This window comes from Gobio gobio, assembly GCF_949357685.1.
Source record: "Gobio gobio genome assembly, chromosome: 10".
In the NCBI taxonomy this organism is placed as follows: Eukaryota; Metazoa; Chordata; class Actinopteri; order Cypriniformes; family Gobionidae; genus Gobio; species Gobio gobio.
In genome coordinates this window covers 52,110,018-52,129,936 of record NC_137116.1, presented here as the reverse complement: position 1 = coordinate 52,129,936, position 19,919 = coordinate 52,110,018, and the positions used below count along the sequence as shown (strand labels likewise).

General features: G+C 37.4%; 1 protein-coding gene across 1 annotated transcript in view; it reads right to left on the bottom strand.

Annotated features, from left to right (window-relative positions):
• Window positions 1–19,919, bottom strand: part of plxna3 (plexin A3) — a 242,170-nt gene that overhangs the window by 193,991 nt on the left and 28,260 nt on the right. The gene's annotated exons all lie outside the window — the stretch shown is intronic.

Genomic DNA, 19,919 nt, shown 5'->3' with positions numbered 1-19,919 from the left:
GGCCTCAGATTTGATCCCCTGAGTTGGCCAAAGCTAATTACATTGGACAAACCATATCCATATCTAAATACTCACAGCGGATTGCTTTCCATTATTGGCATGCCAGACAGGCAGAAAAGCTTCTATCAACACAGAGGGAAAGGGAAAAGCGTAAACAACCGGGATTTCGAACCTGCACATGCGGATGCCGGAAAGGCCAAACTGCTGTCGTCCTGACATGAGACACACGCGAGACCTGCTAAATGTAAAACGGCTGACTGTATATACAGAGCTCCCAAATCTTTTGACCAATGACTTTTCCATGACCATTCCTGACTTATCATTTATTTTAAAGAGCAATTTCACAAAGAACACACACACACATATACATAATTATATATATATTTTATATATGTAAAATGATTTAAATTATATTTTTTGACAAATATAATATTTATATAACATAATATAAAATGATATCATAATATAATTATTATATTATTATAAAATATTGTCCTGAATGAAATTATACTTTAATGTGCTTGAGAACATTAATACAATTATATAATAAACAATGATGAATTCTTAATGTGGTAATATTATAATAAATAAAGCCAAATACCATAATATTTATACATACATACATACATAAATACATACACACACACATATGCATGTGTGTGTGTGTGTATGTATATGCGTGTGTGTGTGTGTGTGTGTGTGTGTGTGTGTGTGTGTGTGTGTGTGTGTGTGTGTATATGCATGTGTGTGTGTGTATGTATATGCGTGTGTGTGTGTGTGTGTGTGTGTGTGTATATATGTGTGTGTGTGTGTGTGTGTGTATATGCATGTGTGTGTGTATGCGTGTATGTGTGTGTGTGTGTGTGTGTGTGTATGTATGTATGCGTATGTATGTATGTGTGTATGTGTATGTGTGTGTATGTATGCGTGTATGTGTATGTATAAATGTATGTGTATGTGCGTATGTATGCGTGTATGTGTGTATGCATGTATGTGTATGTATGAGTATGTATGCGTGTGTGTGTGTGTGTGTATATATATATGTATGAGTGCATGTATGCGTGTATGTGTGTATGCGTATGTATGAGTGTATGTATGCGTGTGTGTGTGTATATGTATATGTATATATACTCCTGAATAAAATTCTATTTTAATGTGCTTGAGAACATTACTAAAATTATATAATACATAATGAATTCTTAATGTGGTAATAAATAAAGAACAAAAAAATTTAGTTTTTTTTTCTTAAATATTGTTATTGTAAATGATGAATCAGTGAGCCTCATAAAAGTTAAAAACAAAAACCTGTGATATTTACAGGCATTACATGAACAAGTCTAAAAAAAATCCATTAACAAAAAAAATCGGGGCAACAAAGAACATCTGTGAAGCCAAAAACCACAAACCAGCAGATGGACGCACAACCTGTGTAAACAGAAACAAGCAACCTGCAACTTCTGTTCGTTTAAGATCACAGATCGCAAAGCGCCGTTCATAAACAACAGAAATGAGCGCAACAAACGTTTTAATAGCGTTCTCATCCGACACTGAACATTTGCTGCAGTATTTCAGCAGGTATGTGCTTTCAGCGTTCTGTGTGTGAATGGAGCCTGTGACGGAGAGAATAAGAGCAGTGTGTGTGTGATCGTACCACGCAGGTCATCCACAGAGCTCTCCTTTGTGAAATTCATTATTAAATAACTCATCTCTAATCATGTGACAAGAAGACTATTTGTAAGGGGAGTTTTTGGAGACCCCTTTCTACTTATCTATTTAGCAGGACAGAGTGTGCATTCAAGCGTCTGAAGACCAGCGCTATCTTAAATCAGACGGCTTGTTTGGAAGAGACATTTGCTCTCAGCCTGGCCGACGCTAGCGTGCCAAAACCACAACAGCCACTCTCGGTGTAACCTTATAGCGTGAAGTCTACGATGCAGTGAAGCTGAATTCATAAGCAATGGGAGTTTATCCCATCCTCTCTTAACAAAATAACATAACTGTTTAATATCGAGAGTCTTTCTGCCACCAACTATGGATTTAAGTCTGTACAGCGACACGCTACTGGGTTTATTAGTGGTTTTAATGCATGGGTTCTCAGACGGAGCGGTCGTTTCCTCCTGGGCAGCGGCTGGGCAATAAATGGCCCTGAGGTTGCGTGTCGCTCGAGGAGGAGAAACAAATGGCAAATCTTATGGCTCATCTTAAGCACGCAACTCCAAGTGGAATTGAGAGATGAAGGAATGGATCTGAACGATAAGCTTGCTACCAGGCAGACTCAAACATCAACATTATTTTGTGCCAAACTTTAGCCGAAAAAATTAGATATTCCTGTATAGTAGTGAACGACAAGTGATGCATGTCCACACTAGGGCTGGGGGAATGATGTTTGTCTGAATGACTAGCTGTTTAAATGGGTTTTAAAGGGATAGTTCACCCAAAAATTGTAATTACTCTCCCTCATGTCATTCCAAACCTGCAAGACTTTCATTCATCTTCTGTCCCTCTATTGACAACTACACAACTGACACTTTGACACTTCATAAAGTTTATAAAGAGATCATAAAACTAATCCATATGAGTTGAGCGGTTTAGTCCAAATTTTCTGAAGAGACTTGATCACTTTATATGATGAACAGATTGAATTTAGGCTTTTATTCACATATAAACATTGATCAACTCACGATAAAAAGCAATCCTGTCTCGTATAATATTAAACAATTCTATATATATATATATATATATATATATATTTGTTTAATATTTCCTAATATTAACTAAGATATTTTTTTATTGTGACACATACACATATATAGATATATTAGTGCTGTCAAACGATTAATCCAAAATAAATGTTTGTGTTTACATAATATGTGTGTGTACGGTGTATATTTATTATGTATATATAAATACACACACATGCATATATAATACATTATTTATACAATAAATAATTATCATCATGTATATTATTATATTATACACAAACTACTGTTCAAAAGATTGGGGTCGATAGGACTTTAGAAATGAACAGTTTTATTCAGCAAGTACACATTAAATTGATCAAAAGTAAGGACATGTATAACATCTAAAAGATTCTATTTCAAATAAATACTGTTCTTTTGAACTTTCTATTCATAAAAAATCCTGAAAATGAAAATGTTTCATGGTTTTCACAAACATTAAACAGCTCAAATGTTTTCAATGTTGCTAATAATAAGAAATGTTTCTCGAGCAGCAAACAGACTTTAATAACCATTTTTTTCATAGTTTATATGAATATGAATTGAACAATTCTGTAATATTGTTTGTTTTGTTTAGAATTTTTTTTTTTTTACTCAAGTGGTACATAATGTGAACACAACTTGTTCACTGGTCTTTTGGTTTGTGTATCGAGTTCAAAAAAAGCAAAGAAAAAATCATCAAATATCTTTGATTTGTAAAAAGTATTTACTGGATTAGCCATAATAGGCATTGCCACAGGGTTATTCCATATCCAAACCAAATTTTTCATTGAATTTCCAGCATAGTGACAAACACCGTTACCATGATATAAAATGACTCACAGCGTGAAATAAGATTTTGTTCATACCGCCCATGTGTATTCTACTCAGTTTGTGAATCACAGCAAGTCGGCCACTTGCCCAGGGCCTTTACGGCACACAGACAGGTGCTTAAGAGCTGCCCTCCTAAACACCCAGCTTCCATTTATGAGATGCGTCTGTCTTGACCTTTAATGAAATTATCAAGCCTCCCATTAAATTATGACATGAGGCACAAGATAAGAGTCGCGTCCACGCGGTAGGTAGCCCTGACTGAACTAATCCTGCAATACTACACATATAAGTGCTTGTGTTCATTAGCTTGTACCTGCGAGAGCCAGGGCGTGGAGTTAAAGTGATTGCTGACAATGTGTGGACACACACAGGGCCAAATGACGCTGACAGTGTCCAGCAGCTCAATGCAGTGGTAGCAGCTTCATTCCTGCTCTGCGGCACCCATGGGCGTCAGAACCATTGTATGGGACAAGACCCACCTACTTTTTACGACCAATGATATTGGACCCACTCACTTTTATAGTCTCTAATTCAGCACGTGTCTATTTACCTACCCCTAACCGATAAACACTTATTGTTAAACACGTTAGACGCTTCATTTCCACTTTTCTAATATTTAGCGAGTTCAGCAAAAGGCGGATTCGAACCTCGGGTCGATTTGCGTCAAAACTTTCTGCCATGCGTCTTACCCCTTCACTGCTGCCGTTAATGATTCAGTGTTTTCCCGTAATTTGGCCTGGCCCAACCAAACATTAAGAAAACAACACTGTAAACCCGAAAGTTCATGTTAATTAAATAGATTAAGAAGTGTATACTCAAAGTTTTAGAAAAAAAGTTCTACTAACTTAATTATTTCAAGTTGGTGTAACATGGTCTTCCTTTTGAGTAATTTCAACTAATCTTTTTTGATTAAATGGAACTTTTTTGTGAATAAGTAAACATAACTTAAAAACATAAATTAAGTACAACTTAATAGAATTAAGTAATTACATGCTAAGAATGATGAAGTCCTGTTATTTCTGTTGTTTCAAATAGAGATGATTTAAAAATAAACTTAATTTATATAGCATGCTAAAATACAATAAAATCTCAAAGTGCTTAACCACATAAGTAAAATCCATCATAACAGATAAATTACAACCATAGCCTATTAAAACAATTTAATTGGGGCAAACTGAAATGCGTTAGTGGAAGACAACATTTATTTATTTTATTTATTTATAGTATTTTTATTGTCATCAGTTTAATGTAGCCTATAAACTAAACGATTTTTAAAACGTGTACGTAAGATTTGTACTCCGGTTTAACACATCACACAATAAGCACTTCGAACTCCTGCAAGACTTACTCACACACAGACATCAAGAATCAGCCTGTGAATCTCAACAATGGTGACATGATTCATGCCGCAATGCATTCTGGGTGCATCATGCGAAACTCATCCATGGCTCCCATAATGCATTGCGGCATGAAGCGTGTCACCATGGTTGAGATTCATAAGCTGATTCTTGATGTCAGTGTATGAGTAAATCTCACAGGAGGTCAAAGTAATTAACATACAATCTATTTTATAACTTATTCAGCTTTTCTGATTAAAACCGTGCTGGATATCAATTGCCTCAAAATTTTAAGTTTGAGTCACATGTTTTTAAGTAAACAAACTCAACATATTTGACTACCGTGTACTTAAAGCAATGACAACACAAAGCAATAAAAATTGAGTTTTGTTAACATAAAATGGTGTGGTTGTGTACTTATTTTTTAAAGTTCTGTGAAAACTTAAAACTTTGTTATAATAACTGAAAACAATAGAGTTGCCTTAACAGAAAGTCATATTAACTGCAAATATTTGAGTTGAGCTAAATGAGCACTTTAATTTAACTGTTATCAAAAGGTACAAGTTGCAGGTAATCCAACCTTTTAAGTTCTGGAAAATTGTGACTTTTAAGTTATCCAACTTAAAAAATTTGAGGCAATCGATTGCCTCAATTTTTTTGAGTTCTGGGAACTTATTCGGGTTTACAGTGAAGGCGGTATATTTGTACTTAATGTAAATGGCATCTACTGACAGATTTTTCACAAAAGAAGATATTTAAAAAAATGTCAGTAACCAAACAGTTGATGCCCATTGACTTCAATAGTCTTTTTTCCCATACTATGGAAGTCAACTGTTTGGTTGCCCATATTCTTCAAAATATCTTGTAATATAAAATGCCAGTTGCATTGAACGTTACACCGATGTCTTCACTGACATCTGGCAGAAAATGTTTCATGTGGATACGTCAAGAAAATTTGCCTTTTACCATTTTTATAAAAGCCTGAATTTCTATTTACAGGCAGAAGAGAGGAACTTGACCTACATTTATTGACTTAAGTTTCCATTACTCACACTGAACCAGAATCCCATCACAGTGTGATCAAAGGCAGCCATGTTTGGAAAGTCTAAAAGTGAAGGCTGACCTCATGCTTGGATGTGATCCGGTACAGCATCATTTAATGCCAGACACAATTACAGTGAACCAAAAACTCAGATACAGCACAATCCACACAAATGAATCGGCCCGAACGGAGCCTGACGTTTATGGGTCTTTAGGGGTGAATCAGACAAAATGTCAAAATTAAATAGCGGTTTCTACTAAATCCAGTAACATTTCAATGACATTTTTAGCCAGGTGAAAGACATGAAATCAATAGACTCACTCTAAACACAGTTTAAAGCACAGAACGAAACTTCATTAGAAGAAACCAGTAACACAAAGTCTAAAAAACACAATAGCAAAAAGAGGTTTGCAAAAACATAACAGTTTAAGCTTTAGATATTTTAAAGCCATGAGGTGCTTTGTGACCATGTTGAATGATTCGCCACACCTCACATCACCTGTAGTAAAATCACTGTAACAGTGGTGTTTTGCTAATATAAAACCATAAACAACAGGAAAATGCTAAAACAAACTCATTTTCAATCGGTGTTGTTATTGTTAACTAGGGATGCACGACATATCGGCCACAATATCGGCCGATATATGATACATTTTTTATGTTATCGTTAACAACCCAATGGGAAAATTTGCCCGATATATTACAGCCGATAATTATTTCCTTCAGCTGAGACACTTCAGATGCGCACTGTTCACCATGATTTCATCAACAATATGGTTTAATTCAAATCATTTCATTTCATTTATCCATGGCACATGCATTTTGATTCTTTAAGTAATGTCCAAAGACTTTCATTATTTAGGAATTATTATTTATTTGTAAGGCAATAGATTTTACTTAATTTAAAAAAGAAAGTACGCCACAAGAGTGTAAAATTTATTTTAAAAGTAGGCTACTGTACTGAATATGTTTGATTTATGTTGAAGTGCTTTTAAAGCGAGACATTTGTTTTGCAATTTCGATTTCTTTGGCCAATATACCAAGAATTATCGGTTATCATACCGGCCAAAATTTTCATATCGCTGCATCCCTATTGTTAACTGAAACTAAAACTAATAAAAGTTCTAAGATTTGGTACTTGAAATAAATCTGGAAAAATGTTAATATAAATATTAGATACATTTATTAAAATTAATAAATTAAATTTTTTAAAAAGAGATAAAAAAAGAGATAAAAAAAATCTCTAAATATAATTATTTAAAAGGTGCACTATGTAACTTTTCCGTCCGTAACTATTCAAAACAAATTCAAATTCAAAACAAAGGCGTAGTTTGATGACGGCACGTTTGAGCGCAGAATCTTGGGACATGTGGTCTTCAGCTCACAGCCGGTGGGAAATAATTGGGACAGGACTCGGGCAGAAATCATGTTGATGGATGTGATTATTAACGTTACTGTAGTGAAGCAGAGCAGGACGAGTGTTGTGGAGCTGAGGAACCGCTGGAGCGATTAATAAGATGAACGAAACACACGCCTCGCGAGCAGCGGGACTTTTATTATGACACAGTCGCCGGCGCCACTTCCGCTCCTCCGCTCATGAGTGTGAGGTAACGCAGCTCTGTTGATCATATTACACACATCTGAGTGTGTTGATGCTGATGTTATGACGTTACTCTGTAACCGAGGGTAACGCAGATATGATGTCATCGACAGGCGACGCCCTCACACGTCCCGGTTCCTCGGGTAAAATAGCAATTTTCTCACGATTTACAAATAGTTGGAAACATTTGGGATATTGTAAGTACTCAACTGAACAAAATATAGAACACTGGCCTTGTGGTTTTTGGATATTATACTGAAAAAATGTTACATAGTGCACCTTTAATAAAATGACAAATGCTCATAATAAACACTAAAATAAAAATATTTTTAAAAAAGCTAAATCAAAATGTTAATAAGATACTACAATAGTATATGAATAATACTGAATAATTACATGTATTACTAAATAAAAATCACAAACTATTCTTCTACCAAAGCAGGCTTTTAACAGTTACCAAACAATGGCAAAGTGTGTGTGAATCAGCCATTTCTGCAACAAGAAAATATCTTATAGTAGACCTATAGTATAGTATCTTATAGTAGACCTTCAGAACTTCCTACTTCAGGTCTTCAGAAAGCTTTTTAGTAATTGATGCACTGCTAAATGCTAGCGAACACAAATGAGGTGGCCTAAAAAGCTGCATCAAAAATTTAAATGCAACAAATTTAGCAAGTGCTCAGATGGTCCAAACACGTCAGCACGAGCGCCCGAGAAATCCTCCAGCAGCCGCTGTCTGTCGCCGCTCCACCGAGGAGAGCAACACATCTGTTACCCAGGTACAATTCAGTCGTCTAATTAAAGGAGTTGAGCAAGACTCCAACTCCAACACTGTCCCGGCCTCGCTCTTAATGATCCGGACGAGTGCTGATCAAGGGGCTTCGTTATCAAGCGGTTGTAATGCTCCCGGCCCGAGATACGACGCATCCCTCCCCGCCTCGCTCCTTGACAGCGGATTTACGGCAAACAGATTTAGCCATGATCAAACGTGGCTGAGGGCCGAACCCGCTCATAAATCAGCCTCCCGGCCATTTCCCCGCCCGCGCCGCGCTCTTTTGCTCGCCGTGAGCTGATTTACACCACTAAATTAGCTCCAATTTCCAGCCCAATCGCACTTGGATTTGAATACAGCAAAAATGAGGCACCAAAACGGCAGATGGAGTGGAGCGTTTTGACCTTTTATATGCATTTGCGTCGGGCTGCTTTCTGAAGTCTCCGTCCTCTGAAGACAAAGATGCTAACATGGTGAAATACAAAAGCTGAGGGGAAAAAAGGCAGGTGATGAAGAAGAAGAAGAAGAAATTCAAATACTTGCAACTCATGCATGATTATGAGGATTAGAGTGACTCAGATGGTGGTGCTCATAAGAAAACCTCCATTATATTACGTGAGCCGTGGCGCACGGTTGCGGTGAAACACGGGGATTTGACGCTTTTTTAAAGGCATTAATCAATTTGAACACTGAGACAGGGACACTAATCTGCAGGATTCAATCATGCATCATATGTCTACGATTGGGTGCAGAATGAGAATTTTTCACCCTGCCGTATTTATCTTTATAAAACATAAATGTGATCACACCGGATCGCAGGCTGCATGCGTAATAGGATCCTTCGTATAAAAAAATTGCACAATTGCATTTGCAATAGTGTACTAGCATACTACTCTTACTATAAACATGTATACGTGACGAAATAAAAGCGGATAGTTCCGGTCCTTGATTCTGATTGGTTGAGCCACATTCGAAGCTGTTGTAAATGACTCTAACAACATACATTACATCAGTATTATTGCGCCACTGCATCTAAATATTAAAATAAATAGTTTTATGGACTAACTATTTTATAAAAGCAATATGTGACTCTGTGGATTTAACAACGCCCCTTAGCTGCTCTAAATCCACTTTAAAACCAAGGCTTCTAGCTTTGTTCCAAAAAAAAAAAAATCTGGAAAACCAGGATGACTACAATTGCCAAAATTTGTAATATACAAGAGTACACTGCAGAAAATACTGCATCCCACCATGCAATGCGCTTGACCTGACCAATTTAAGTGAGATGAACAACCTCGGTGTCATGCAAGATCATATCCAAGTATTACTTTAAACAAAAATATGTTACACTTTATTTTAAGGTGATGTAATTACATTGTACTTACTCTATAGTAAATACATGTAGTTCATTAATGTTACTCAGTACTTAGAGTTATAATTAGGGTTTGGTTAATCGTAATTATGCATAATTTGTACACGCAGTAACGTGTAACTATGTCACCTTAAAATAAAGAGTTACCAAAATTAAACATTTGATAATCGCATATGCCACGATCGCCACTGAGAGTGCCCCATGATTACCACCAGCGGGCTGTCATTCCATCAATGACTACATTACCCATAATCCTTTGCCCGGACTCATTCTTTACACCTGTGTCTCATTTACCACATTACCTCTGCCTATGGCTGCGCCCGAAACCTGGAAAATGCTGCCTTCTGAGGACACATTTCAAGGTAGGAAGGCATCACGGCACGTCCTAATCTAATGTTAGCTTCACTTCCTGTCTCCTGAGATACCTTCATCTGATCGAGTTTTGAAGGCAGCATAGCCTATATGTATCCTTCGCTGCCTTTGATATCCCACAATCCTGTGTGTTCCATTCTGTGACAGTTGAGCTGGAAAAAAAAAAGATGGCGTCCGAAAGTTGCGTTTGATGGTCAGTTTGTGTGTAAATGTACATTTTTTACCAATATTTTCTACTTCTAATTTCCAGCAAGAAATTACTAATGTAGTAATTAAATATTTGTTTAGTTCTCACCAAAGCTCTCTCTATTTTGCTGTAGATCATGAAAGGAACACTCCACTTTTTTTGAAAATAGGCTCATTTTACAACTCCCCTAGAGTTAAATAGTTGAGTTTTACCGTTTTTGAATCCATTCAGCCGATCTTTGTATCTGGCGGTAGCACTTTTAGCATAGCTTAGCATAGATCATTGATTCTAAACAGTCCATAAGCATCTCATTCAAAAAATGACCAAAGACACTTTCAATATTTTTCCTATTTAAAACTTGACTCTTCTACAGTTACATCGTCTGCTAAGACGAACTGAAAATGAAAAGTTGCGATTTTCTTCACCTATATGGCTAGGAACTACTTTCTCATTCCTGCGTAATGGTCGAGGATCTTCGCGGCCGTACCATGGCTGCAGCGGCGCAATGATATTACAGCACCTGAAGGTAGCCCCCAGCTAGGTAACTTTCAATGTGACCAGCACTAAGTTTGTGTAGTTGCAGAGAAAGTTTCAGGCTTGCAGCCGACATATTGTGTTGTGGATTTAGCTGTGTGATTAGCCATGGTTCTGTGTGTTGTAAAGGGCTGTGATAGTAAGTCGAAGGTGTAACTACCACCATGTTTCACAGAATACCAACGAATCATTGCGCCGCTGCAGCCATGGTACGGCCTGTTTGGACTTTTTGCCTGTTTTGACTACGATTGTGGATTACCCTTTAATAAAGCTGCGTTTGGATCCTCAGCCGGCAGGTCTCAGAGCAGTAACATTACAGCAATAGTGATGCAAAATATGATAAATTAATCATTTCCCTTTGTGCTTTCAGTTAGCAAGATAACAGATTACAACAGTGTTAACTGGTTGAGAAAAGCTCTTTTGTTTATATATAATATACATTTTATATTTTAATACATTTATAATATTATTTCTTATAACAATTGTATTTTATAAGAAATAATAAATCTCTCATTTAGACTGCCAATAGAAACCATTCACAAAATTATTAACATGCTAAATAAATATTTCTATTTCCATGATGATAGCCCACTACATGCAACATTAGGTAACATGACAACATATCATCAATTATGAAATCCACAATATTGAAAAACTATTATGAATAAAGCACATAAACATGAAACATTTAAATTATGTTTCCACCCCACTGAACTGTTAATAAATTAAACAATAAATTAAAAGTAAAATCAAAATAAAATAAATAGCTTGTGGTTTAGGGACAAAATGCTCTGACAAACTTAAGCAGCCAGAGTGAATTATTCAGTCACATGACTTTTATTAACATAAATTACCTTGGAATAAATGTGTTTTTCATCAGTTTATGCACATGTCTTCTAACCAAATGAATAAACTCTTTGAATTTTGTTCATTTGTGCTTTTTAATTCAAAGTTTGCTGACAAATACATGCATGGAAACCTAGCTCGCGTGGCAGACAACGGTTTGAAATGTTTACTTCTGTTTCACTACCTATTTTTACCATGCAATAGACAGTGCAGTATTCAGTTTATGTTGAGCTGGAATTCTGTTCCTAACACAGCCAATAACTTCCTCCTTTTGTGAGTACAGGAAACCCAAGGTCGAGGGGACGAGAGGTCGGCGCAGGATGGGCCATTTTGGTGATATACGGCTACCTTGAGATCCTTTTAGCTGCTAAATAGACTGTACAATAAACCAACATAAAAGAGCCTGATTAAGAATTCAATGGCAGACGCGTACATCCATTTGTGCACGTTACACACTGATATACAGACACTGATCGCACACACACACACACACACACACGCACACAGCCGGCTCGGTAAAGGTGTTCCATAAAAAATACCCTGACAACCTTGGGTTTATTTCCCAGTGGTCAGATTATCTCCTGGCCGTTTCTGCTATATGGTTGAGACTGCAGAATCCTCCGGCAGCCCCGCGGCTCTGTGACTGGCATGTGAACAGCACAGGTGCAGGGCAAAATAGCTGCTTGTATTTATTTTCATTTGCCTTTGCACTTGCTGCTAAATATCTCGGCCGGCCGGAAATGGTGCCAGGATACAGGTTTAAATGCTTGCTTGTAAAAAGTGCAACAGGAGGGAGAGAATTCCTGCTAGACCAGACATGGATTACTGTAATTGAAAGCCACAGGCACAGATGCTGATGGAACGTAAAACTAGAACTTTACATTGAGGGAAATTTGCTAGACTGTTATATAGTCAGAAATTAAAGGGATAGTTCACCCAAAAATGAAAATCATCATTTACTCAGCCTCAAGCTGTGCCAAACCTGTATGTATTTTGAGCACAAATGAAGATATTTGGAAGAATATGGGTTAACAGTTGATGGACCCTATTGACTTCCATAGTATGGAATAAAAAAAAACACTATTTAAGTCAATGGGCATCAACTGTTTGGTTACTGACATTCTAGAAACCATCTTCTTTTTGCGCAGAAGAGAGAAATTCATACAGGTTTAGAACAACTTGAGGGTGAGTAAATGATGATTTTAATTTGTTTGGGCTTATTCCTTTAAGGTGGGCTTGAAGAAAAAAAGAAAAGAAAATGACCACGAAAATGAACAAAAAGTCCATGAAATTATGAATTAAAATATGCCCCTTCATAAGTTTCTTTTTTTTTAATGATTAAATATTAGTGGTAAGAAGTTCAGAATTGAGAGTTTGTGTTAATAAACGTATTATATTCAAGAATTTGAAATTCTATAATATATAATATAAATGAATAATGGTCTGTATGGCTCAGGTCCCTCATTGTAAGATTATTTTTTACACCTGTTTCTAAATAATAAATACAATAAAATAAATAAATAAATAAAATAAAATCTGTTTTTTTTTTAAATTACATTATATTAAAAAATAATAATAAATAAAATAAAATAAAAGCTCTGTATGGCCGGGGTCCCTCATTGTAAGAATTTTTTTACACCCTTTTCATTAATTAAAAAAAATAAAAAAAGTATTTTTTTTAAATTACATTATATTAAAATAAATAAAATAATAAAATAAATAAAATAAAATAATAAAATAAATAAAATAAATAAAATAAATAAAATAAATAAAATAAATAAAATAAAATAAAAGTCTGTATGGCTGGGGTCCTTCATTGTCAGATTATTTTTTACACCCTTTCATTGACCATCAGGTGAAAACTGTGCATTAAAAGTATGCAACAATAAGACACAATTTAAAGTATCATTCGGGTCTGGGACCTTTTAAGAGATAAAATTAAACATTAGTAAATATGAGCAAATGTAAAAGCCAACTAAAGCCAAGCCAAAAAGAGCACCGGACGATTCAGAGAAACGTAACAAAACTCTCCAGTATTTTGACTCCAGCCATCCAACGACATCCCGACTGACTCAACTAGCAGCCAGCTAGGGACAGGAAGCACTAAAGACTCATGGGTGATTTCCGTACAGCTTGAGAAAAGCGGCTTGCCATCTCTTTTCTCTTGCCAAAACAAACAAGCCACTGCGAGGGGAGATATAGAGCAATTACCCAGCCTCCTCCTGTATTCTCTACACCACATTATAGCAGGTAGCCCAACACTCTGCAAACCACTGTACACAATCACCACAACAGGCCTTTCGCAGAGCGTTTCAAGAGGGATAAATGAAGCTTTATGTGGCTAAATGAGTTATATGTAATTATCTATTCATATGCCAAAGGAAGATTAGAAATGTCAGTAAAAACACATTTCTTTCTTGTGCCAAGCCAGCATGTTCAAACACAATTCCATTTTAGAAACCAGTATGGTTACTACAATTGGATGATAAGCAAAAATTAATTGTACTGTATATATTATTAAAATTAGGACCTATACACAATATACAATTCCTTCTTTGATTCTTTAGGCTGATAATTACAGTCTTTTCAAAATTATTTTTAAAGAATTAATACTTTTATTCAGTGCTTTTTTATGCACTGAATAAAAGTATTAATTCTTTAAAAATAATTTTGAAAAGACTGTAATTCAAACGTGTCAGTAAAGAAAATTATGTTTTAAACGATTTCTATTTCAAATACATTTATCAAAGAATCCTGAAAAAAGTATAAAAAAATATTAAGCAACACAACTTTTTTCAACATTGATAATAATAATAAATTATTATTCATAATGATCATGAGACGCTGAAGACTGGAGTAATGATGCTGAAAATCCAGCTTTGATAACAGGAATAAATTACATTCTATAATATATTAAAACAAAAACAGGTATTTTAAATTGTAATAATATTACAGTTTTTACTGTATCTTTGATTAAATAAACAGCTTTGGTGAGAAAATTACATTTACAAATCTTACAGATCCCAAATACTGAAGTATTTACTACTTGAAAATAATTATTTAGAGAAATTATTAAACTTTTTTATACATTATAAATTAATATTACAATACAATATCTTGTTTTGTTTTTCAATTTTGGGTAATATATCATTGTACTATCATTGTACAAACAAACATACAACAAAATGATGTACTTTCCAACGTATACAGTTAAAGTTAAAGAAAAGAAAAATAAGTGTGCATTTCAAACGAAGGCCATATTGCACAAAAATGCAATAAAGTGCTCATATGCTATTGCACATAATTCAGTCCTTCCAGAAAAATGTTTTTTTTGTGATTGTTGCGGGCAAAAATCCTGGATTTTGCAGTACATTTCTTAAAAAATGCGATGGAATATGCTGGATATTAATGCAATTTTATGCAAAGAAATTGTGGGAAGTTGCAAAAACTGCAGTTTGATGAAAAAGAGAGAAAAAAAAAACAATGTAAAGAGTTGTTTCTTATTACTTCCTATGATAAGCAAGGATATTACATCACAGAAAGTGCTGGGAATATTTAAGTTCTCATCTTGTTTTATTTCAGACCTTAATAAACACATGGCTCAAACTTACAAAACATTGATGAGTCAAACAAGTTCTGTAGATTTACAAAAGGAAAATGCTACAACTTCTGCAAAAATGAATAAATAAAATATAAAAAAACGTGTGCTTCCTGTTTTACAGAGGTAGCTATATCTTCTGTTAAAATAAGTGCTTCCAATGCACAAAGTGCAATCTCTTACTGTAATGTAAATTTACATACCACTAATATACTTACAGCTGTAAGGTTTTTGAAACTAGTATGATTTAACCCACTGGTAACAAAAAAGTGCAATCTTACAACTTACAAAGTTGCATCACCTCCTGAATGAAACCGTCCACTGTAAAAATGAAAACTATAAGTGCAAATGAGAATGATTTAAGTGCTTCATAATGGTTTCATCGCAGGGTTTGCAGCTTTCGATGATGTTCACATCACGTAATTACGTCAACTTCATAACGCTCCCATGGCAATAGGGGGAAATGGCTGCTCTTGTGTGAAGTAAACGCAACATTTTTCAACTTTCTGCTAAGATACATGTGACTTTTTTGCAACGGGATTATGAAATCATGCAAGCCCCGTATATTTTGCGCACGGAAATCTGCAATTTATGCGGTGAAAGTGCGCCGTGTTTGGGAAAAAATGCGGCCCCCGCATTAATATGCAGACTTTGGCTGATTATGCATTGAATTATGCGATCGCATAATCGCATTTTTCTGGAGGGACTGATAAATGAAATAAAGTGCTCATAACATTACTGCGCATGCATGGTTCTTGCATGTCAAGAATGTATTGTACTTGGGGGTTCAATGTTTAGTAAAGTGACAGCTTTAGGATAAAAACTGTTCATTAATCTTGTGGTGCGTGTTTTGATAGACCGTTCAAACAAATGATGGGCAGGGTGATACGAGTCCTTCAGAATGGTGTGTATTCACTGCAGGAAACGTGAGGTAAATATGTCGTCTAAGGCAGGTAACTCTAACTGTTGGTTTGTGATGATGTTCTGACTCTCTGCAAAGCCTTTCTATCAGCTGCAGATCTGCCTCTGTACCATACCAGCATGGCATATCAATGCAGCAGTGGTAGAATGATGAGGGTTAAACATTAAACTGGTTAAACATCAAGTTGTATATGTATACGTTTAGTCCCTGGTATGAAATCTATTCCATTGATTATTTACAAGCACATACAAGTGATGCAAACAGCAAAATTATTTAAAAATGAGGAACGGATGAGGAAATTCAAAGTTTTCCCTGCAACATGAGCTAAATCCATCCACACTTCCTCCACAGCTACTCCACGTCTCCTGTTTACGGAGGAACAAACAGTACATATATGAAATAACATCCAGCCTCTGAGCGAGTCTCGTACACAAACAGTTTAGCATTTCATCCTGACAGAATGTTTGCGAGAAAATACAAACATTACGATTTCCCCACATCTCTGTTTATTGTGATTTGCGGTCAATATGAAGGCCATATGGACGAGGGAGCGTCTCTGCAACATCATATAATCTCCATCAACAAACAGAGCTGCTTATTATCAGCACGACCACAAGCGTTTATTAACAACGAACAATCGCACAACCACCAGCCAAGAACTCAAAATCAATCTCCGGGTGTATTCCTGTTTCCAAACAGTCTGATCTGCAGCGATCGCACACAGGGTTTGGAGAGCTATATCAGGACATGTTTAGACACAAACTCCTGTAAATAATCCCAAACAGGACGGCTCCCGCAGGACTGACCCCTGCTCCCTCATTCCGATCGGAGAATGGATGCGATCGCATTTATATTCTCCAGCTGGGCGCTGGAACGGCAAACGCACACAAAAACTGTAGCATATTTTCCTCCCCATCTACCTCATTTTAATTATGATGTCTGCTGAGAAAGAGCCAAGTCAGCTTCTCTGGAGCGATTTCATCGGCCTCACATCTAATCTAATTCCTTTAATACTCTCAATGAACTGGAACTTAAAGCCATAATAAAAGCAAATAAAAGTTCCTCAGGATGACCTAATATAGGGCACATATCAGGCCGGTTGGCTGCTGAGTAATGTTAAACTTTAATGCCATTGCCTACTGGGTCTCTCTCTCTCTCTCTCTTTTCATACACAGCTTGAACTATTTACGACCGGCCTAAAAAAACGACTCCACCCTCTCGCTTTGGCTCCCCCGAGGTTCGGTGTGCATATATGGGCTGAAATGCTTGCTATGAACGAGTCAAGCTGTTGTTTGAGGGGGGGGAAAGTTAGTAACTTCTGTGGAGAACCATCATAAACCCACCAGTGGGCATATTATTCTTTAAACATCCCCAGCTGTTGCCTGCTCTGGTCTGGGCGACTGAGTCACAAGGTGGTGCTTTTATTATGGCTTTGTTGGAGGTTTGTGTACGTGTTGGAATGAAGAGGAAAGTTCCATTCTTTATGCTGCAGTAATTAAAGACAATATATATGTAGGGCCCTATCTTGCACCCAGCGCAATTGACTTTGTACACCGACGCATGTGTCATTCCTATTTTGCACCCGCGCAAAGCACGCTTTTCCCTCCACAGAAGCACGTCGCTAAACTAGTGAATGAACTTGCGCTCCCTGGGCGGTTCAGCGCAAAAAAGGAGGCGTGTTCCGGCGCAAACAATCCCTGGTGCTATTTTGCTGTTCCATTAAACAATTGCGCCACTGACCAGAAAAAACCTAGTCTAAAGTCAGTGGCGCGTTGCGCGTTGTTCATTATGCTATTTTAAGGGCGCATGCTTGACCATAATGTATAGCGTGCACAACGCGCATACACTTTGCTCATGTAACCTACACAGATGCAACAGTTATTTTTGCAAATCATAAATTGTTACACTAAAAAAATATGAACACATGAGATGACGGAAATCATTGTGGTGTGCCACGAAGATGTGAAAAAATAGGCATAAATCTAGCTTACAAATTATTCAGGCTAATTGTAATAATTAAGGATAAGACCTGTTTGCCCAATAGTGGCAAGACATATATGTATATAAGGACATCTGACAAATTGGTTTGTCCGTCAAGAACCAGGAAAAAAAATCGACTGAAAAACTGAAAAAACTGAAAGACTGAAAAAAAAAAAAAGACTGTGAAATCACCTTTACCATAATGTACAACATTACAACTTCACTTCTCTGTCTTTCACTGCTCTTACAAGCACATCAGTCTCCTCGGCTGTGAACCGCTCCTGGCGTGCGCCTGGTAAATACGCCATAATAATAGCAATCCATAATGGAACTTGCGCACCTGCTTTTAAAGGGAATGTTGGATGACGCTCTGATTGGTTTATTCACGTTACGCCCAAACCACACCTATGAATAATGAAGCTACTTCAGACCAACCCATTTTAGATTTGCGCCGGGCGCAAGAGCCATTTATCCCGCCGGGAAAATAGCAACAGCGCCGAGACCCGCCCACAAAGTTACTTGCGGTTCGCGCTTTGACACTTGCGTTTCAGATCGTTAAAATAGGGCCCTTAGACTCATTTGGGGCTCATCTGACCCCAATCAGACGTCTGTTCTAGAAGGTGTTTAAGAAAGACATATTCTTGTGTAGAAAAACAATTAGAAGGTGCACAACGCAATGGAATGTCTTCAAATGCTTGGCAAAAAATGTACTGTTTTTTTGTACTTTAGACACTGCCCTAGAAATGGGAGGGAGGGATGGATTTGTGCGATGGATGGATGGATGGATGCGTGTGATGGATGGATGGATTTGTGCGATTGTGTGATGGATGGATGGATGGATGGATGCGTGTGATGGATGGATGGATTTGTGCGATTGTGTGATGGATGGATTTGTGCGATTGTGTGATGGATGGATGGATGGATGGATTTGTGCGATTGTGTGATGGATAGATCGATGGATGAATGGATGCGTGCGATGGATGGATGTATGGATGGATGCGTGCGATGGATGGATGAATGTATGGATGCGTGCGATGGATGGAAGGATGTATGGATGCGTGCGATGGATGGATGTATGGATGCGTGCGATGGAGGGATGGAGGGATGGATGTATGGATGCGTGCGATGGATGGAAGGATGTATGGATGCGTGCGATGGATGGAAGGATGTATGGATGCGTGCGATGGATGGATGGATGTATGGATGCGTGCGATGGAGGGATGGATGTATGGATGCGTGCGATGGATGGATGGATGTATGGATGCGTGCGATGGATGGATGCGTGCGATGGAGGGATGGATGTAAGGATGCGTGCGATGGATGGATGGATGTATGGATGCGTGCGATGGATGGATGGATGTATGGATGCGTGCGATGGAGGGATGGATGCGTGCGATGGAGGGATGGAGGGATGGATGTAAGGATGCGTGCGATGGATGGATGGATGTATGGATGGATGCGTGCGATGGATGGATGGATGTATGGATGCGTGCGATGGAGGGATGGATGTATGGATGCGTGCGATGGAGGGATGGATGCGTGCGATGGAGGGATGGAGGGATGGATGTAAGGATGCGTGCGATGGATGGATGGATGTATGGATGGATGCGTGCGATGGATGGATGGATGTATGGATGGATGCGTGCGATGGATGGATGGATGTATGGATGCGTGCGATGGATGGATGGATGTATGGATGCGTGCGATGGAGGGATGGATGCGTGCGATGGAGGGATGGATGTAAGGATGCGTGCGATGGATGGATGGATGTATGGATGGATGCGTGCGATGGATGGATGGATG